Source organism: Silene latifolia, chromosome 11, assembly GCF_048544455.1.
Source record: "Silene latifolia isolate original U9 population chromosome 11, ASM4854445v1, whole genome shotgun sequence".
NCBI classification, from domain to species: domain Eukaryota; kingdom Viridiplantae; phylum Streptophyta; class Magnoliopsida; order Caryophyllales; family Caryophyllaceae; genus Silene; species Silene latifolia.
Genome location: NC_133536.1, coordinates 169,569,852 through 169,593,271, shown reverse-complemented (window position 1 = coordinate 169,593,271; position 23,420 = coordinate 169,569,852). Strand labels below are relative to the sequence as shown.

The 23,420-nt window shown below is 38.1% G+C and overlaps 1 long non-coding RNA gene across 1 annotated transcript; it reads left to right on the top strand.

Moving 5' to 3' along the window:
- The first annotated feature begins 15,440 nt into the window (after positions 1–15,440).
- On the top strand, positions 15,441–17,574 carry LOC141615196 (uncharacterized). The gene is made up of 4 exons (XR_012529702.1): positions 15,441–15,489; positions 16,332–16,408; positions 16,482–16,717; positions 17,314–17,574. It is a non-coding gene; the product is annotated as an uncharacterized LOC141615196 (long non-coding RNA).
- Positions 17,575–23,420: the final 5,846 nt, after the last annotated feature.

Here is a 23,420-nt window from a genome sequence, read left to right as displayed (position 1 = left end):
TTCCCTGATAATTGGAACACTCTTGAATATCACCTTTGTTCTTGTACAAAGCGACAAGAGTGCTTCTCCTCCAAGCTGATGGCATCTTGTTGCTCCGCCAAATCTTGTTCAAGATCATGGTTACCCATTCGATTCCTTTCTCCCCGAAGAACCTCTAAACTTCTATGGGTATACCGTACAGTCCCTCTGCTTTCTTTGACCCCATCTTCCTTAACGTCTTTCTAATTTCACTCTTTTGTATTCTACGTACAAATTCTCAATTAACCATTCTTGGTGTTACTTCTACATCCCCAAAATCTTGCTCCTAATGTCCATTGAATAAAGAATCAAAGTAAGAACTCCATCTAGCCTTTTTTTCGTTATCGTGAACCAGAACCTTGTCGTCCATATCTTTCACACACCTAACTCTCCCAATATCCCTCGTCTTTCAGTCTCTTATGCGAGCCAGTTTATAGATATCCTTCTCACCTTCTCTCGTGTCCAACCTGGCATACACTTCTTGGTTAACTTTTGTCCTCGCATCACGCACTGCCTTTTTAGCGGCTTGTCTAGCCTCCTTGTACTTTTCAAAGTTCTCATCCCTCAAGCATTTCCCCAAAACCTTATAGCATTCATATTTTGTCTTTATCGCTTGTCTCATCTCATCGTTCCACCAAGATGTGTCCTTACTTGATGGTCTATTTCCTTTAGATTCCCATAACACTTCCCTCGCCAAATCCTTTACAACATGCTCCAATTTATCCCATGTTGCATCTATATCTTTCTCCTTGTAATCCGACCAAATATCGCTACTTCCGACCTTATCCAAAAACGCTTGTTGGTTTTCTCCTTATGGTTTCCACCACTTGATTCGTGCCTCACCGATTATCTTTCTCTTCCTCAAGTCTCTCTTACCCGAAAATCAAGCACCACTAGTCTATGTTGTGTTGCGGCACTTTCCCCGGGTATGACCTTGCAATCGGTGTACTCTTTTGTAACACCCCCATCTACCAAGGAGCCTTAACAAAACCTTTCCCAGCAGATACGGACGCTAGCATATTGGTTGCCTGGGGAATAGTAATAATCAAATGTCGATAAAAGAACTATTATATTTATTTACAAGTGATTAACCAAAAATAAAAGATACAACTCGTGAAATCTAAAATCTATGTGTAACTATCTCTGTCATGACTTGTGGTAGACTCGTCCCTCCAAGCACCCAGCTATGATCCAGATATAAACCTGCTAAGACCGACTGCTCACCATAGTGGATCACGGCAGACACAACACAAGATGAAAACACAACACCACCACACAAGGTCAATAACTGAAGGAACACACAAAACCAGACACAACAAACATACACACAACACCTTCTCCGACCACCCACACACCTCTGACTGCCTGAAGGTCCAGTCCTACTAGATTATGAATCGTAACTAGTAATCCACGCCGCCAGTGGGGGACCGCAGCCACACCCACCAAATCCACGCTCATCAATCCCGAGCGAAAACCCATGTTCCTTAATGTGCACATCCTCTCCTGTGGCGGGTTCCACAGAGGGCGAATTAAGGGTGTGAAGCCACTCCCGCAAGTGACTCTACTTAGTCGAGGACGCGCCTCGCGTACCAGAGACAAACAAACAACAACCAACTACAACCAATCCACACTACCAACCATAACACCAAATACAATCGAGCACTACAACCGACATACTAGACAACCAACAGTACTGAGTAGGAGAACCTACCTCTAGCAAACCGCATCGATTCCGCACACGACCACAAGACGACAAGCAACCACCATAACCACCTCTAACAAACACTATGACCATCTATTAGTACTGCCACAATCACAAACGAATCCAAGAAAGACGATGATGATGATGATAACATACCTATACATAGCATTCCGGAGACAAGACCGCTACCCGACTCATGTTTCCCATCCCCATGGTGTCTCCACTCTCAACAGCTCCAAAATAATGAATATAGGAGAAGGGATAGAGAGGTGACAACATCTAGGTTTAGGAGAAAAGGAAATAAAATGATTTGAGTTTCACGATATCACGATTTAAATTCTCTACTGAACTCCCGTAGCTCGATCGAGTAAGTAACTTACTCGATCGAGTGACTGAGCTACTCGGTCGAGTAGCCTCTGCTAGATCGAGCCTCCTGAACTCAAAGGGTTAGTACGTCACAAGGTTAACTCGTAAGGTTTTCCGAATGTTTAGGCAGGTGTCTAAGGTCAGTCAACGACGGTCAACGGGTCCCTAAAAGGACGGGTATTACATCTTTACTCCACGCATTCCTTACCAAAAGGAAGTCAATTTGGCTAGCATTTCCTCCCTTCCTATAAGTCACCAAATGAAAATGCCTTTTCTCGAACCAAGTGTTCATTATACCCAAGTTATATACCAAAGCAAAATCTAATACGTCACTTTCTGCTTCATTTCTCTCCCGGAACACAAAACCCTCATGAATGCTCTCGAAGCCAACTCGACTAGTACCCATATGCCCATTGAGGTCACCACCAATGATCAATTTCTCTCCAATAGGGACTCGTTCTACAACCTCTTCTAGATCTTCCCAGAAGGCTCGTCGAAAAGAAGCGCTGTATGATGGAATAAATAAATATATACAAATTAATTATACTATATAGTTTTTAATAAATAGCGCTGTGTTATGGACCTGAACAAGAAACTTCAATGTAAATATATATATATTTTATAGTTTTGGTTGAAGTATAAATTTAGAGAACACCAGAATATAGTTATTTTCCTTAAAATAAATATGTCCCACTATTAGTATAAAAGATGGGTGGTAGTAATAGCAACAATAATAGCAACGGGAGTAGTGAAAGTCATACTAGCAACAACGGAGGTAATGAAATTAAATGCGGGAGTAGTGAAAGAAAAAATAATCACGGCGGGAGAAGTAAAAGTAATAGTAGTTATAACACATGTAATGAAAGTAATAATAGAAACTACGGAGAGACTATGAAAAATTAACTAACAATTCAATTTTAGAAAAATATTAATTTATTTAAATATATGAGTGTGACAAAACTAACGAATTAATCTTAAAAATAGCAGGAGTAGTTAAAGAAACAACCGTAACCGGAAAAGGAGAAGAAGTGAACGTAATCAATGTATATATCTATCTATATTATTAAAGGAAACTTTTTTTGAGCGATTATAGAGAGTCCAACTTTTATGAACTGCTAATTTATAAATTAATCTATTAGATAACTTTTCCTAACATTTAAGGAAGTCTTATGAGTTGGGAAACTTATATGATAACAACAACTATATGTATTATAATTATAAAATAGATCTTAATATTCTAATGTTTATCATAATCATATCTCTATAATAAACAACTAGGTACTTTCAATAACTTATAGCTAAAAGATAATTATGAAAATTTGTTTTGATCATGATGAGAGAGTTTGTGTCGGAATCCACTAGAACACATTGATCTATTTGAACTACATATATAAAAAGATGCGTTTAATTCTCACCTCTCAATTCTTCATTATTATTCTGATGCATAGACGTAACTTTTTCTATAATCAGCTTAATTATTATCGTTATGTAATTTAATGTCCAACCGTTTTTGTTTAACCAAGTACCTTAAATAGTTTTTTTTCTTAATATTGCAGGAACAATTGTTCACAAGATTAGTCACTGACTTATTGATGAATTCATCAACAATCATACTTGGAAGTTTTTTTTTTTTTTTTTTTTTTTTTTGAAATTTTGCCATTCCGTATAAAGGTAATTATAAGTTACATTTAGTAATATTGTAAATTAAACCATCGATTTTTTTTCCGCTTTTTTCTTTAAGACACGGTATTTTTTTTGCAATAACTAAGACACTCATAGTTTAATAAGAGATGAGAGTTTCATCTAATAAAATAAAACGCGGTGATATATAGTAAGTAACATGGCGACATACAAGCAATATCACAATTTAGCTTAGCTTTCATGAAAATTTTATCATCTTTTTGTCATATTATAGCTACGTAGTCATTATACTCGAGCAGAACTTTATAATAAGAATCCTACGAATGTTTAGAGTAGCAAATCCGATGTATGTATCAAAGTGCACAAAGAAGCATGTTACATGTATATTATTACACGACGTTGACTCTATAGTATAATTGTAGTCAAGTATTTAGTCAACCATATCATGTTTATCATCAAAGATAAGAGATGTTTATTGTCTAGGCACCTACGTATGTTATTTTTACATTTGTTTGTAAGAGATGTAAAATCAAATACTGATTATTACCTATTGCTCATAGATCATTATTTCATCTTATTGAATTTTGAACGGCCATCAATATGGTAAATGTTACAAATTCTAATAGTTATATAATCTCTGTTATGACTGAGATTTTGACTGAAACAATTGAGCAATTGAATATGTTTCAATACTCATAAATAATCTCCATAAATTTCCTATTGAAACTGTCGTATTGTGATAGTATAAATGATGGACTGATCTAAGCATAGAGCATCCAACAAGAACACAATAATGTAACACATAATCACAACAAAGCCACCATCATTTGAGCTTTCGGGACTTGGGGTGTGGACTACCTCCGGTGACTCTAGTAGCCATCGATAACGGGTTTTCGTGGACATAAATCGGCACGTCGATCTTCGTACCATTCCGCTATTAAGGTACGTATATTCTAACAGTGGTATCAGAGCCGATCGTGTTACGGCTTCTGTCCCGAAATAACATGATTAAAATAAAAAAAAAATCATTTTTTAATTATCATGTTATACGACAGCCCCTGATCAATTTTTTTGTAAACTAATGACTCATATGTTGAATTCATAATAATGTTTAAATACCAGTTTAATTCATATCTTGAATTTACAATAATAATTACAGCCCCCGCTTTGTTGTTGACTCTATTTCGTAAATTGGACTCTTACCCGTTCTTCGTCTTCGGTCTGTGTGACTGTCGCAAATAACCCATAAGTTGCGGTCAGGCTTCGTGTGTGTCACGAACTACCATCTGATGCCAAACAGAGGCGCGTGTGTGCCACGCATCGATACCGGTCATGGAGCGTTGAGCACGTGAGTCAGCTTAATTGATTTGTCTGTCTCCGATCTGAGAACGATGGTGGTCGTTCTGGTCGAGGTGGAACACGGTTGCTTCGGATTTGCTTCTGTGTGATTTTTTTTTTTGAATCGTTGTTTATGATTAAAAATGGAGATGGGTTTTCTGTCATTTTCATTATTGGAGATAATGTTTGTGTTTCTTTCAAAAAGAAGACGAGGGGTAAAGAGGGTTGTATTTTGAGATTTAATTTCTTTTAATATGATGTTAACTTGTGGTGATAGCCATGTTACTAGAATCTTCCATTTTTTTAATAATTAAAAGTGTGGTGGATATGAGTATAGACTATTGTACACATTTTTTTTTATTTTTTTATTTTTATGGTTGCTTTGTATGATCATATTTCACAAGATTAATTAATTGGATGTTAATGTTATAAACTAAGTTGTGTATTTGTCGTATAATTATGTAAATTTGTTTTACATTTCCTTGTTAATGTCTAAGTGACATTATATTATAATGCTAATGTGTTTAGCTTAAATCGTTTGTACGAATTTGTTTCGTAATAGTTTTATGAGAAAAAATTAAGTTTATAGAGTTTTATTATTTACGTCATTTTGTGATGATTACTAGCATAGCGAATTTTCGAACATATGGCATGAATAATAAAAATCTTGGGGTAATTTAATTTTTTCGAACGTGCCTAATGTCCATTTGTTAATATATACTTGTAGATGGCTAAAAATATGGTTGGTGACTTGTCCACGACTGAAAAGCTAGATGGTACGAACTATGACATCTGGCGTAGGAAGATTCAGTATCTTCTTAATGAACGCGAGGTACTTGAAACCTTGACAACTTCTGTGGCTAAGCCTCAAGAAACTGAAAAAACTGAGGATTTGGCTAAGTATAATGAAAACTTGAAAGCACATGATGAGTGGTTCAAAAAGGATCGTTCTGCACGCTTTACTATGTTGTTCTGCATGCACAATGATTTAATTGGTGAGTTTGAAATGTGTCCTACTGCTAAGGACATGTTGGACAAGCTTAAGATTTCATTTGGTCAAACTTCGGCAACGAGGCTCCGTGCCTTGAACCTGAAGTGGATGGATTATTCAATTGATCCTAAACACAATGTGACTGAACACTTACGTGTCATGAGTGCCATGATACGTGATCTGAAAGCTGCTGAGCGAGATGTGCCCGATGAGGAGCAAGTAGTGAATGTGCTTCGCTCTCTTCCCTCCGATACTGAGGAGTGGAAGAATTTTAAGCTCCTCATGTCCCATAGTGAGAATATCAAGACTTTCACTGAACTTGCCAAACATGTGGAAATGGAGGTAGAACGTCAAAAGGCGCTCAAACCACCTACTCCTGCTGCTGCACTTGTTGGTCATAATAAGTTTAAGAACAACAAGGGTAAGAGGGGCAAGAAAGGGAAACGCCCTATAAAACCTCTTGGACCACAGGATGGAATCCAAAAGCAACAAAAGGCAAAATAGCCTAAAGAGGTCAATTTAGCGCGTGTGAAGTGCTTCAATTGTGAGAAGAGAGGTCACTTTGCTCGAGAGTGTCCTGAGCCAAAGAAGGTACCTATCTCCTCTAATGATCATGATTTACTTGTATGTTCCCATGCATTAGTTGCTAATTCTCTTCCTAATTGGATTGTAGATACGGGGGCGAGCAAGCACATAGTTCGTGACCGTGATGGTTTTATGGACTATCATCGTTTTCCGGTGGGTTCACAAACCGTCATGCTTGGGAACTATAGTAAGGAAGATGTCCTTGGAACTGGTACCTATCAAATAAAGCTTCGTGGAGGCAATACGATGCTTCTACACGATGCCCTCTACGCACCTGGGGTGCGATGTTGCTTAGTTTCAGTAATAAGTTTATTGAAATTAGGATTTGTTTTCAATTTTAAAGACAGTAGTTTGGAAATTCTGTATCATGGCGATGTGTTTGGCCATGGTATTTTGAAAAATGGTTTCTTTGTACTATACTTGGATGATATTTACGATAATTCATCTTATGCTTTTGTTTCTCATTTTGATGTTGATTCAGAATCTGTTAAGTGGCATGCTAGACTTGGTCATATTGGCCAGGAAAGAATGAACAGACTAGCTAAAGATGGTCTTTTGGATCGGCTTACTAGGGTTAAGTTGCCCATATGTGAGCCTTGTCTAGCTGGTAAAGCAAGCAAGAATCCTTTTAGTAAGGCTTCAAGAGCTCTATATCCTTTAGAGCTAATCCATTCTGACATTTGTGGGCCTTTAAATATAAGGGCTCGTCATGGTGCTATATATTTCCTCACTTTTATTGATGACTATACACGTTTTGGTTATGTGTATTTGTTGTCTCGTCGTTATGAAGCACTTGATACGTTCAAGCATTTTGTAGCGGAAGTTGAAAATCAATTGGATCGAAAAGTAAAGACTCTTCGAACCGATCGTGGTCGTGAATACCTTTCTGATATGTTCAAAGGGTTTTGTGAGGAAAAGGGTATACGTAGACAACTTACGATCCCCCCTACTCCACAACAAAATGGTGTTGCGGAGAGAAGGAATCGTACCTTACTTGACATGGTTAGGTCGATGATGGCTCAAGCCAACCTACCAATTAGTTATTAGGGAGATGCGTTGCTTACGGCAGCCTACATTCTCAACCGTGTACCAAGTAAGAGTGTACCCCTCACGCCATATGAGTTGTGGTATGAGAGAAAGCCCTATTTGGATCATTTACGTCCGTGGGGTTCGGCTGGCTATGTGCATAACCCGACCCATAAACATGGCAAGCTTGGTCCAAGAGCCACTAAAATGGCGTTCATTAGATATCCTGAGAATTCCAAGGGATATGTGATGTATGGTGAGCACCCAAATGGTGGCATGACTGAGATTGATTCTCGTAATGTCGCTTTTCTTGAGAATGAGTTCCCAAGTATTGGTGAAATTAATAAAGATCTCGAGTTGTATGAGTTACAACAACCATCTCTAGGTGAAGAGGGAGAATTTAGAACTCTCGAAGTCACCAGAGATGGTGAAATCCCGTCTAATGATGTGAATGATGGGAATAGTCCCGTAATTCAAGAAGATGGAAATTTGCCTATTAGTGAAAATCCACTTGAAATTGAGGTAAGTACTCAACCCTCAAGTGAAGAACATGAGATTAGTTCTCAAGTTCAAGATCCCATTTCTTTAGAAGATAGTGTGAGAGATACTTCACTTAATGGTATTGAACGTAAGAGTGAAAGAGGGAGAGTTCCTCGACGATATTTTGATATCGAGGAGCGAGCATTCCTTTGCGCTATTACAGAGATCGATGAACCTACTTCTTTTAGGGAAGCTATGAATTCACCAAATAGTCAAGAGTGGATGAATGCTATGAAGGATGAGTTGGACTCTATGACAAGGAATGGAGTTTGGGAACTTGTTGACCTTCCGCCTAAACGTAAGTCAATTGGAAACAAATGGGTTTTCAAAGTTAAACGTAAAGCGGATGGGTCAATTGATAAGTTCAAGGCCCGATTGGTGGCGAAAGGCTTTACTCAAATTGAGGGTATAGACTATGATGAGACATTTTCTCCTGTGGTGAGACTTGTCTCTATTCGCCTCCTGCTAGCCCTAGTTGCCCATTTGGACTTGAAGTTAATCCAAATGGACGTAAAGACTGCTTTCCTCAATGGGACGCTTGAGGAAAAGATCTATATGGATCAACCTATTGGGTTTGTCTCAAAAGGTGAAGATGGCAAGGTGTGTCGTCTTAAAAGATCCATATATGGTCTAAAGCAATCTTCTAGGCGATGGTACTTCAGATTCCATGAGGCCATAACTGAGTTTGGTTTCTATATGGTAGATGAAGACCATTGTGTGTATGTCAATAAAACTGCAAAGGGGATTATGTTTCTCTCGTTATATGTTGATGATATACTTCTAGCTGGTGACAACTTGGAGATGATTAATGCCGCTAAGCAGTGGCTATCCTCTGTCTTTGAGATGAAGGACATGGGTGAAGCTAGGTATGTCCTAGGCGTGGAAATTATGAGAGATCGTTCAAAGAAACTTCTTGGTTTGTCTCAAGAGTCATATATTAAAAAAGTGTTAGAACGATTTAGAATGCATAATTCCAAACCCATTGACACTCCAGTTGAAAAGGGTAAAACTCTAAGCCTTGATCAATGTCCTAAAACAGATTCAGAAAAGAAGCAAATGAGCAATGTTCCATATGCTAGTGCGATTGGTAGTTTGATGTATGCCATGTTGTGTACACGGCCAGACATCTGCTATGCGGTTGGCTTGGTGAGTCGTTTCCAAAGCAATCCAGGACCTGCGCACTGGCAAGGAGTCAAGAGAATCATGCGTTATCTTCGTGGTACAAGTGATCTAGTCCTATGTTTTCAAGGTGGAGACTTGAGGCTAAAGGGTTATTCGGATGCCGATTGGGGTGGTGATTTAGATGAATCTAAATCGACCTCGGGATATGCTTTTATCCTTAGTGGAGGCGCAATATCCTGGTGCAGTAAGAAGCAAGATTGTATTGCTTTGTCGACTATGGAAGCAGAGTATGTAGCTACTAGCCTTGCCGTTCAGGAGGCAATGTGGCTAAGGTGTTTTCTCCAGGATCTGAAACTTACTCCTAAAGTTGATGAACCTGTTGAAATGTTTTGTGACAATACTGCTGCTATCCAGTTTGCCCAAGATCCGAAATTCCATAGAAAGACCAAACATATTAAGAGGCGTTATCATTTTGTTCGAGACGCCATAAAGAATAAAGAGATAGCCATTAAGTATATATCGACTAACAAGATGATAGCTGATCCGTTAACTAAGCCTATTCCTAGAGATGTGTTCCGAGCTCATGTTAGGAGCTTAGGTTTGCAGAGGTTTTAGTTTTATGCTTATAATCTTGTTTAATGTTTTTGGCATGTATTGGATAATGGACTTCTATTGAGCATTATGGAATAAAATTTTGTTTTTCTTCTATGAAATGTTCATGAGCATATGTTGCAGGTTGAGGCACGTTAGAGATGTCACCAAGCTATATGATGCCTAGTCACACAGGTAATCGCCTTGATGCTAGTGGAGCATCAAGATGAGACTGAGTCATGTTAGCACTTTGTGTGTATGGATGATGAAATTTATACTTGTGTAGTATAAATGGGCTATTGACTCGTTACATAGTCGCCTTAGTATGTCTAAGATGAGACTCTAAAAGAGTCGAGTATGAAATACATGTCTTTCATACTAAAGCTTATGAAACCGAATCTTGAGTGGAGGATTGAGCATTGAGTATGCCAATCAGGCGACTCGAGTTAGATACTTGTGTAGTATCTAGACTTTGATTCGCACGACATAGAAGAGTGGCATGCCCACCGTAGTGGGAGCTATGTTGTGACATATATATCATACTATGTGTGTTTTGTCGACCGTTAGGAGTGACAGATGATTCCCAAATCTGTTGCTGTGTGAGCCCTTTTTGGACGGTGTGTCCTATTTTGGTACGAAGCCCTTTGACTTAGAGCTGTGAGATGAAATTGAGATTTGACGTTGCTACTTTAGCGTGATTTCGGAGAATCATAAAGTCGTTGGTTCAACGGGTCATGTTAGGCAAGCAGTCGAATTGAGATGGATTTTCATTAGTGTTTAAGGAATGGTCAATTCAACTACACCATGTTAAGCCCGGCCGGCGGTTATATTGTGTATATAACTACATAACATGTTATAGCATAAAGGGACAGTGTATGCTGCGGTGTTGTTTGAATGATCTGGGGAATCGTTAATATGAAAGTTTTATGTTAGTTTTGATGGTGACTTAATATAACACTACTTTTTACATATTGGTCGCACGCCTCATTTTCCTGTATGAGATGTGATTGATAGTTTTGTTAAGATGTATTGTGATAAGCTTGGCTGTGTGACCAAGTGAGAGTATTGTCTCGGTTGTGTGGCCGAGTGGGAGTATTGAATTTTGAACGGCCATCAATATGGTAAATGTTACAAATTCTAATAGTTATATAATCTCTGTTATGACTGAGATTTTGACTGAAACAATTGAGCAATTGAATATGTTTCAATACTCATAAATAATCTCCATAAATTTCCTATTGAAACTGTCGTATTGTGATAGTATAAATGATGGACTGATCTAAGCATAGAGCATCCAACAAGAACACAATAATCTAACACATAATCACAACAAAGCCACCATCATTTGAGCTTTCGGGACTTGGGGTGTGGACTACCTCCAGTGACTCTAGTAGCCATCGATAACGGGTTTTCGTGAAGACAGAAATCGGCACGTCGATCTTCGTACCATTCCGCTATTAAGGTACGTATATTCTAACACATCTCTTAGATTCAAACTTAACTTATAAGAAACTTAAGTGTATCATGTAACCTGAACGAGATAGGAGGGTGAATATTATAAACAAAGTCTTAATCCGTTATTATCCTACTTGGATACAAAAATGTTATCTCCCAATTAAAGGAGTTTTATTTGACTTTAAATAAGTATTTAATAACATTATTATTATATACTACGTACCCCATCCCAGTGAATAGTTTATATTTACTTTATTTTATGAGGAGGAAAAGTCAAAATGTAAACTTTTATCGGGAACACGGGGAGTAATAGTTAATTGATCATAATGTTTTCCTTTCCGTAGACATATATGTAAAGTTTGTACACACGAGTGAGCGGTAGGAGATGAATAACGTGAGAAAGCTAAAAAGATGTGTTGCAATTCCGAATATAATAAAGAAACTTATGTCTAAAAGAAGACAAAACACATATTTGACTCGATTTAAGGAAGATACATAAACCAAATAGAGAAGAGTATTAGAACTTATAGCTGAAAGAATGGCTTATTTTTCAACATGATGTATTGTGTACACACCACTATTTTAAGGATCACAAAATCTCATTGAAGACGGCGATATCCATCACAAGCTTGTAACGGATACCATTTCCTCTCACAAAATACCCATGAGAGGTGAGTAGGAAGCACATTAGGGGTGCCCCACCTTGTCTCCTCTCCCTTTTTGTGAGAGGTCTTCAGCTTGTGACGGGATTAGCCCGTCACAAGCAAGACGCTTTGTTTAAGGATTAAGGTAGTTGACTAAATATCTTATGCCAAAAATATGTTTGATAGTTGCTATTTTAAAATCATTACCGTAAGGATTGAGTTTACGAGTGGACAAGTTATGGACTTTATTTAATTAGTGCACAAATTGAGATAATATGGGATTCTATAATGGACCGAGAACAAATTGGTTATTGCTAAAAGGATCGACAAAACAACTCTTACTATACTACCCGCGCAGACAAAATTATTCGTGACCTATTAAATATTAGAGTAAAATTTTAAAAAGTTGGAATTTTGATCTGGATAGAAGGCAATAGACAAGTCGATCTAAACGATAATACTTTCGTGTCGTCTTCGTAAAGTCCGAAACTAGACATATAATTTCCGTGTTGTTTTTATCAACTCATTCTGATCCAATTCTACTATCAACAAAACGATGATACCAATTGTCAAAAAAAAAAAAAAAAACGATAATACCTTACTATACCTTACTGTGTAAAATTAATCTCCACTATTCGAGTGTTGTCAGTAAAACGTGTTGAGTTGTGTAATTTGGTTATTTTGGAGTTGCATAATAATAATAACTTTTGTGTAGAATTAGTCTTACCTATTCGAGTACTTTTAGTGAATTAGATTAAGATGAGTAACTTAGTTTGAGGTTGGAGTTTGTATCGAGTCTCTTTGTAGAAGGAAGTTGACATGTGGTTATTTCATAACTTGACATTCAGCGGTGGTTCAAAAGAAAGAATATTACAAGTGGCCCGTGCATCGCACGGGCATTAAATCTAGTCTATCTATCTATATTATTAAAAGAAGCTTTTTTCGAGCGATTACAGAGACTCCAATTTTTGCGGACTACGATAAAAAATAATAATAATAAATTCAGTATGATAAACATTGGTACATCACTGTTTTACCGAAACACTAAATCGTCAATTATAAGCATTTACAGAGTATATTGTAGAGTCCATCACGTTTCTATTAGAAAGGAAATAATTGATGTAACTCATATTTGAGCATATTTAGTCCTCGAATTAGCCTCGTTCCTATGCTTTTTAGTGCATAATTGGGTCATTTACTATCCTTACCTTCCCATTTTGCATATTCTTTGAGGTTTTGTTTCCTTGCTAGTAGAGGAGTGCAAACCTTGCATTTTCATGGCAAAATGGAGCTAAATTGATCGAATTCAATGACCAAGCATCAAAGGGAAGACGATAATAGAAGGCCTATGTAGATAATAAAGTATATTGGGCAATGATGAAAGGATCCTTTCATCCTCAACAAGATCCCCGAGGATTGATGAGGAAAGAAGACGATAATAGAAGGCCTATGTAGATAATAAAGCCTGACCCAGGATCCGAGCGGCTCCCTGCCAATCCGAGCGTCTCCCTGCCCACCAATCCGAGCGTCTCTCCCCTAATCCGCTCGGATTCCCTTGCAGACTCCACCGTGTCTACTGCCTAGATGCTCGGGATGAGCATATTCTCTGGGGACTAGCAAAACGGAGATGAGCATCTCCTTGGAGAGGAGCACTTCCTCAACTTTTCTTAAGGGTCTTTATAGTCATTTAAGCCCTTAGTAACCCTAATCCTTGTACCTAATTTTTAGTATAAATACCCCATTGCACTACTGTGGACTTGGGCCACATGTCAGTCTATGGATTTGGGCCACCTACCGATCAGCGGTCATGGGCTACCTGTACGCCAAACCAATCTGTGGACATGAAACGGTCTAGAAAGCCACGCACGGTGACGTAAAAATGCTTTCGACTGGATCGCTTTAGATCGGTCGGTTTCGTCTCGGTAAAGGTCTTGAAACGATTAGAGATGTTCGGAGTCGCCACCAAGCATTTGTGGGATGCCTGGAACCCGTTCGAAATCCACTTTATGCCTCGGTCAAACGAAGCACAAAGCAGTGTTTGACATAGGTACTAAAGATAAGGACTCGTCCCCCTTTTAGCATTCTATGCCTAAAATGACTCCCGTATGCCCCGGATAAGGCCATCCACTATCCAAAGGTTCTGAGTAAGGGGTGAGGGTACGTATTGGGAAGCCCTTTAATCGGACACCCAATCCCGCCCGCGTTAGCGACCTCTACTGATTGATCGTGGTTGTTTAAGTGCAAAACACTACTACAAAAATTGATGTAATGCAACATTTCATCTGCAACACTTTGTTTTTTATGTTGCATTTTAGTTAATCATGCAACACTTTATTCAAAAATGTTGCTTTTATTGATATAGGGCATCACTTTAAGAGAAGTGTTGCATTGTATTGTTATAAATGCAACGTTTTGACACAAATGTTGCATTTTGTCGCAACACTTTAAGCAACAATAGCAACATTCACTACTACAAAAAGCGTTATGGACATCACTTTATAGACATGAGAGTTTTAGAAACCTGATGTACACAATAATAGACATCAGAGATCTAAAAAACCCAATGTCTATATAATTTAATATACATCGGTTCAACTTAAAAACTGATGTCCATTTTAAATAACATCGGACATATACAATATCCGATGTCTATTAATTTCCCCAAAATTGACTTAAAATAAATCATCCGCGCCGTTCTCTAACCTAATCCCTCTCTCACTGGTGATGTACTTCGCCACTACCAACACTCACTACTACAAAAATCATTATAGACATCACTTAAAAGACATCAGAGGTTTAAAAAAACCGATGTATAAATCATAGACATCGGACATTTAAAAACAACTGATGTACATACAATTAAATACGCATCAGGTTTATCGAAAAAGTGTTATAGACATCACTAAATAGACATCGGTTTTCAAGAAAACTGATGTATAAATAAATAGACCTCGGACTTTTAAAATAACTGATGTCTTTACCATTCAATATACATCGGTGTTTTTTAAAACTGATGTCCATTAAATACCACTTTTTATAAACAAGGGACATATAAATATCTGATGTTCATACAATTCCCCAAACTGATTAAAATCACCCAACACACGACACCCAGCCAAGGCATTCCTTCATTTTTCATCAGCCAAACTCCTCATCCCCTTCCCAATTTCCGAGCGACAGTTCATCCTTATATACGGCCGCCACCATTTTTCGTCTTTAGCCACCACAAAATCACAACCTCCTGCCATCAACACCGGAACTAAGGTAATTCAAGGTTTTTTTCTATTCCAATTTTAGTTTACTGATTTAGGGTTTTTCCAATTTTGGTTTTGATTTTTATTATATTGATTTATTGATTTATGATTTATGGATATGAGTTTATGTTCTAATTGTTGTATCTTCTGGATCTCGACAAAATTGTAGTAGCTTCTGGATTTGTCGTGCCCTTAGACTTGGATGCTGCCACCGAGGTACGTCCTCAACTTCACAATAACCCAGATTCTTAAGTAATCTTCAATTAATTAGGAAGCTGGTAGAAAATTCTTCATGTTAAATTGTTATGGAACGATTTTGTGACATCTGATTTGTGATTCGTTTGTTGTATTTGAATGATAGATCACGTAAATGTTTAAATCAAATGGTGTTTGTCATCTGTTCATTTTCTTCTACTGTTTTCTATCTGTCACAATGTCAACCCACATATGATGCTGTTATAGTTATACTGCAGTTATTTTTTAATGCACCTCAACTATTTGTTGAAATGCCCCATTGAGTTATTTCAAGTGTTGTTGTTTCTGGTTGTTGTTCCTTTTTCCTAGTTATATGCCAGCCATAATATAGTTATGGCTCCGTCTCATTCATTTGTTTACCTCTTTTATTCTTTGTGAGGGGTACTTTAATCAAAGGTAAACAAGTGCTTGGGACGAAAAGAGTATAAAAGATTCAATGCTAGCTGGGAAAAGTACCAGGCAGCCTTGGATGCTACATGTTATTTCTTGCCATATAAGACTAACTACTATAGTTTCTGATAGATATACTAACAAGAGCCCTTGGGATTAGGAGGGGGAGGAAGGATTTATGGTGTTCTTTTGTAGAATTGTTCCTATGCTATGATGTTTTTTATTACTCAGTAGATTGTTTTTTGTTTCTTATAAGTTTCTGTTTAATACATGCTGGAACAACACAGTCGACAAATCCCTGTTTTATATGTGCATTTGCATTTCTATCAGGGATGGAATTCATTTTCCAGCTTGTCTGAAACTAGTTATTTTTGTTATTCTAGAAGTGAAATCATATCCACTTTGCTTTTCAGGCTCTCAGGTTTTTTTCCCACTTTCTACTGGTGATAATAGCATGTCACGATATCGAGCAGACTTTCAAGAAATTGAGGTACTTGCAGTTCCAGAACTTATAAATTTTATGTTTAAAAATCAACATACTTAATACTTGATTTCCTTCTTAGCAAATTGGAAATGGGAACTTCAGCAGTGCTGAAGAGAATTGATGGTTGTATGTATGCTTTAATACATAGCATCAAACAATTATATCAAGACACCGAAAGGTAACTCGTTTTCTTGTCGCGGTCCACAGCTCGATAGCTCTCTTAATGTCTAACTGGTTTATGAGTTGACAACTGATCCTGAAATGGTAACGGCAGGAGGAAACCTTTGATGGAAGTTCAAGCATTAGCTGCTCTAGGTATGTATGTGAAAAACTAAGATTTGTTGTGAATAGTAGTTACTTATCCATGAATTAGGCATGGCTGTTACTTATCCATGAATTAGTCATGGCTGTTTTGAGTCAGGTCACAACTCGAGCTTCAATTCTTTGTTTTTTAAACCATTCTTCTCTTCATGGCTGCATTAGGTGTTGCTGTGTTGCTTTCTTAAATTGTTGTTGAAAATACCCTGTGTGGACAGTTAGTAGTAAATTCTGTAGGTAGATACAGTAGTCAATAGGGCTGCTATGATTGGAACTTATGATGCAGAATTATTAGAGTATCCTGTGAAGGTAGAAAAATGGCCTGGCTATCAAGATCAAGAACAGAGGGTCTCTGAGTCTTTGGTGTGATTATTATGGCTGGACAGGCCTATCTTTGCAGATCAAACTCAAACGTTTCACATAGGCTACACCTTGTGTACAATCACGTACTCTATTTTCTGCACGTCCTTGTTAATTAGTTGTTCTTTAATGCATTATTTATTATTTCGTGATAATTAAGTGTGACGTATCATCTATGCCTATTGAGCCTTTGAATCCTCAAATCTAATAATGTTCTATTTTTTATGTTACAGGTTGCATTTGAGGTATTAACAATGATGACGGGTTGATTTTTTGTCCGGTTGGCAACATATATATGCTCACAATACAAGAATGAAGACTTATAATTAGTAGCTTTCAAATAGTCGTTAAGAATTATTATTTATTCTATTTAAACATTTGTTATATTTGTTTTAGTTAAATAATTGAACATTTACGATCGAAGTTCTACTTTTGATCCTTTTTTGAAATGTAATTGACATATTTTTGAAACTGAATCAATTGAATGCACAATTAGAGAGAATTACAATTGTTGCGTGCCTTACAAGTCCTTATGTTGTTGCACTTTTTTAAGTGTTGTTTTTGAATAAATTAGTGTTGCATTTGTTTATTATAAGTGTTGTTTTGGGACGTAACCAGTGTTGCGTTTCCAAAATAAAAATGTTGCATTAATTTGATATAAGTGTTGCTTATCAACATGAAAAGTATTGCATTAGTTCAGGAAGTGTTGCTTTTTTTACATAAGAAATGTTGCATTAGAAGATAAAAAATGTTGCCTTTGCAATTGAAAAAGTGTTGCATAAACATGACCAATGCAACACTTTTCAAAAGTGTTGCTTCAGATTAAAAAGTGTTGCATTAAGCGTTGCAATGACCTAATGCAACAAGACCTGATGTAGCACTTGATTAAGTGTTGCATAAACTCTATTGCAACATTTATATGACATTATGCAACAATAGCAAAGTGTTGCTATAGAATCTAAATGTAGTAGTGAAAGTTGATAAAACGGTGTAAATTCATTAATGCACATCCAATAATGTTAACCTAACATGTGACCTTTCTAAGTCGGTTTGTTAATCCAAATATCAAGCATAAGATGTCAAGTTGGATTTAGATTGATTTACATGTGAAAACGAAAATTAAACATCCATTTACCAAATTCGGGTTATGACGCTTAACATGATCCATTTATTGAAAAAGGGTGTCAAATGACAAAGTGTAAAAAACGAAAACTTGTCAATCTGACCCGTCACGTATTCGGATAAACCGTAATCGGGATCGTCCTAGACAAGTACCAAAATGGGACAGAACAGTGCCAGGCAGCCCTGTTAAAGCGCGAGCCTATTGGCGAGATAAAGGGCTCTGCCCTGGTTTTTGAAAGATGGAAACAGGCGGCCGCTTGGGGCGCGAGCCATGAGCCGACCTAAGGGGGCGTCCCCTGGTTCTTGAAAAGATTATTTAAAACCGTATTTATGATGAAAGATTTGCAAATGTTGTTTGCATGACTCGGAATAATTACTATTATGTTAGTAATATTCGTTATCGGATTTGCATGTTTGAAAAGTATAGTTTACAAACAAAAATGTAAAATATTTGATTTAAACTAATCATGTTAAGTTCATTTCTTTGTAATTAGTCAAGTTAATCATCGTACTCGGATTAAACCGACATGGTATAAAGAACCAAGGATGATTTTGAATTATGACTAATATATTTACAAATGTAAACAATTGAGAAAAGTGGTAAATAAAATAAAAGGTGTTTAAAACACCCTTTAATTTGTAATTAACCAAATAATATCACCGAGTCACGGAATAAACCATCATGGTATAAAGAACCAAGGATGATTTTTGTAATGGTCGAAATATGTTTATCATAAAAATGAATTAAAATGGTAAATAAAAGAAAAGAATTTATTTTAAAATGTAATTAACCAATTAATATCACCGAGTCATGGATTAAACCGTCATGGTATATGGAACCAAGGGTGATTATAATTTATGGCTAAAAAGTTTGTCATAAAAATGAATTAAAACATTTCAAATGGTAAAAACCGATTCCCAATAAGAAATAAAATAAAGAGGAAAGACGAGAACAAACACGGATGATTCTGACCCGATAACCCACAAGAGGCGCGAGCCTCTTTGCATAGCAAAGGGCTTCTGTCTCGGGCCAAAACTCGGTTTTGGCTTGTCTAACCTATATTTGAATCGTGTTATGCATTGTTCATGCTCATAAACTCATAAAAACAGTAAAGACATGAAATAAATGAGTTGTTTACGCCCTCAAACTTACGTGTATTGATGTTTGCGACGTAGACGACTTTAGAGACGGTATTCTCGTTGTGACTACTCGCGATCAAAGAAGTTTAAAATAGTGCCTTAAAAAGGATTTTGTTTTGAAAATATGTTAATTAAAACATGTTGATTGATGAATTGAGTTGGTCAAATGGGCCGGTCGAATGCACGGCGACGGTACCAAACAAAATGTGTGAGGCTTATGTTTACGATCGGTAGGTCGTAAACACGTGTCGATTTTGGGACTTAGGAAGTCGAGTCTAGAAGTCTAAGGGAGAAGGAGGGGGCGGACTCTCGCGTGAGTTTTTTGGTGTGTGAAGCGTGGTATTTATAGATAAATGGGGGTGGTAGCAAGTCGGTTAAGTTTGCTTGTTGGCCAAGGGCATGCCTAAAGAGGCGCAAGCTACCTTGTGACTGAAGTGGGTGTATTGTCCCTTTCAGAAATTTGGATTTTGCATTTGTTCTAACCAATGTTTTGTTGGTTGTGATTTGTGGTCTTTTAGGTTTGCTTAGCCGTGTAAGCTTACTCTTAGGTAATATTTGGGGTAGGTATTTTGTGTCTTTGCCTAGAGTTTGACCCGTGTGAGTCGGGATTTGAATTTCGAGTCAGTTTTTGGCTCTGTGTTAGTTTTGACTCTAATTAAGGTCATTTTGATGGAAATGAAATGATAGACATTCATGGCTTATTTTTGACATTTGAGATTTGGGTTGACTCAGGTTGACTCGAGTTGCGGGTTTCTGAGTCGGTTTTGGGTCCGAAGACGGTTTTAACTCTAAATAGTGTTATTTTAATGCAAATGAAGTTAGAAAACTTTTGAAATCATTTTTCATATTCGAGTAGTGAATTAAACCGTCTCATGTATATCCAATCCACGCACGCATATCAAAAACACGTTATACTCCGATCATCATCGGGTGGTTTTTGGAAGGTGCATTTATTGGGTATCTACAGAGCCCCCACTTTGACTGAGGCTTGGACAGGGCAAAAGTCAAAGTATGGCCTCCACTTCAATCGAAGATTACAACCTGAAGACCATTGCGACCTCGAGGCGACTCAAAAGGGTTTGAGCTTAAAACCTGCCGTCGGGGAGGGCGACGTCGAGGCGACTCGGTTATTGGAGTAAAGAACCTGCCGTCAGGAACATTTTAGAGTCTGTCGACTTCGTATTCGGGTTATTTAAAGTCCATTAGACTACATATAAAGGCTCGCCAGCCATAAGAAGGAGTCATAACTGAGGCATCTTTGGGATACGTCCTTGAATCTAATGCGCGCAAAGGCTCGCCAGCCGGTGTTGAAGGTGGTGCATTTTGAGGCTCACTAGCCATAGGAAGGAGTCATACCTGAAGCATCTTCGGGATATGTCCTAGAATTGCTTCTTGTGTGCGTGCAAAGGCTCGTCAGCTATGTTGAAGGTGCATTTCGAGGCTCGCCAACCATGTTGAAGGTGCGTTCTGAGGCTCGTCAGCCATCGATGGTCGAATGATCAACTCTGGGAAATAGCATGTGTGACTTCCATTTGAAAATCGGCACTCACTGGGGAGTTAGAAACTTCTCAGGACTCGCCGGGGATATGAGTTGCTGCTCAATGGGAGGTAGGGTACGCCATGTAATCGACAGGGTTAAAGCCCTTGGACTTGATGAGTCGGTGTTTGATGGGAAAAACCCAATACTTAGATGGAGTGTGTTTGTCTTCTCCAGATTACCTGCATGGTTAGTGACCACACAAATCCGCAGTTGCATAGACAAGCACGTTGAATGCAGGCATATAAGCACGTAAGCACATAAGTATGTGAGCAGTTAGCATATAAGCAACTAGCATGTAATATCTCACACGAGGGGAGATAGAAGTTTTGAAAGTTGTGAAGTTTAATATTGAATCTTGTTGCTTGTAGATCCGTGATTTGATTGATTGAAGACACGTGACCTTGCGACATTGACTCACATGGACGCATACTGACAGACTGACAAACAGGATGTCGTGAATGTCATGCAAATTCAGTATCGACACGACATGGGGTGACTCTGACAGACTTTGCTTATATGTGCGCAACTCCTTAGCAAAGAAAGGGTGACAACGCGTATCAAATCCCTGAGGTAGAAGGTCCGCTCAGCTGGGGAACATGTTTTAATTATCTTCTTCAGACATCTTTGCCTTTGTTTGCTTGTTTTGAGATCCCTTCTCGAGTTTGATGATTCGGAGAGCGGAACCAAGACCTTGTCGTCGTCTGAACCGAGCACTAGGCTATGGGCGGTTTTATTTTGGACTGTAGTTGGGACTCAAAAGATGTATGGGGATAAAGGATGGGTGGTGTCTCGAAAGAGAAGCCCCCCAGAGTGAGAAGACCGGAATTTGGCAAAAGGAGGAATGGGCGACGTCTTAAGGAAGAAGCCCCCAGTAAAGAGATTATTTTTTGCAGCTGGATGGGCCGCTTTTGAGGATTGATGTTGAGATTGAAATGGATATGCGGTTGTCTCCTTGTTGAGGGACTGCCTACGTATTCGCGTGTTTGCGAAATCAAACCAGGTCGTAGTTCGGAACGTGTGCCTAAGCGAGATATTAGGATCTTAAAGTGTGAGGGTCACGATGGTAAATTCCGTTTGGTGACTCGAGAAGTTGATTTGAGATCATTCCTCCTTGATCATGAATCTAAGAGGTGTAATTTGTGAAAATGTTCCTTATCAAGTGAGCACACTAAAAAGTGGACCCTAATAAGGGTAGATTGGGTATGTCCCGTTCTCGGTAGCAAAGCACTCGAGGACTCCATATCTAGGTCAAGGTGAAAATGGCTTCCGCAATTTGGAATGTGAAACTTGGTAAAGAAAGGTTTGTTTGACAGATAAAAATCTGGAGTTTATATTTTGTGGTGTTTTGGCCGGTGGCTTACGGCCTGTAATGTGGTGCGGCATGGGATCTCAGGTTTGATGTGGCCTGAGCACGCAATGGTTGGTAAATAATGTGGGATCAGATTCCCAAGCTGGACCTTAAAGGTTAAGGTGTGATATTCCGAGCTTGAGGGGAATCCTCAGAAGCCTAGATAGGTCTCCTTGTAATAGTCTCTAGAAGGACTTAAGGGTGAAGCAGTGTTGGTTGAGGTTTTAGTGTTTGGTGTTTTGGACTTGTCGTCCCAGAATTTGGTGTGTTGGACTTGTTCGTCCTGGGCTTTGAACTCGTTGGTCCTGGACTTTGTATTTTGGACTTATTGGCCTTGGGCTTTGGACTTGTTGGTCTTGGACTTGGTGTTTTGGACTCATGGGTCCTGGGCTTTGGACTTGTTGGTCCTGGACTTGGTGTTTTGGACTCATGGGTCCCGGGCTTTGGACTTGTTGGTCCTGAACTTGGTGTTTTGGATTCATGGGTCCCGGGCTTTGGACTTGTTGGTCCTGGACTTTGTATTTTGGTGTTAGACTTGTTGGTCCGAAGTTTGAAAAGTGACAGTTTTAATTCTGTTATTTGAAATTGTGGGAAAATAACGAATTTGAATTCCGCTATTTCGTTTTTTGTTTGAAAAAGGACGGTTTTAAATTCCGTCGTTTGGAATTGAGAGAAAATAACGAATTTGAATTTCGCTATTTCGTTACTTGTTTGAAAAGGACGATTTTTAAATCCGTCGTTTGGAATTGTGGGAAAATAACGAATTTGAATTTCGCTATTTCATCTTTGTTTGAAAAGGATGGTTCTAATTCCATCGTGTGGAATTGTGAGAAAATAACGAATTTGAATTTCGCTATTTCGTTTTTGTTTGAAAAGGACGGTTTTTAAATCCGTCATTTGAAATTGTGGGAAAATAACGAATTTTGAATTCCGTTATTTCATTTTTTGAAAAGGACGGTTTTTAAATCCGTCATTTGAAATTGTAGGAAAATAACGAATCTTGAATTCCGTTATTTCATTTTTGAAAAGTGACGGTTTTGCATTTCATCGTTTGGAATTTGTGGAAATAGCTAATTTGAATTTCACTATTTTGTTTTTGTTTTGGTTTTAGCCTTGGCTTTTGCTTTGGCTTTGGTTTTTGCCTTTGTTTTGGCTTGGATTTGCTTTGGCATTAGGTGAATGACTTTTGG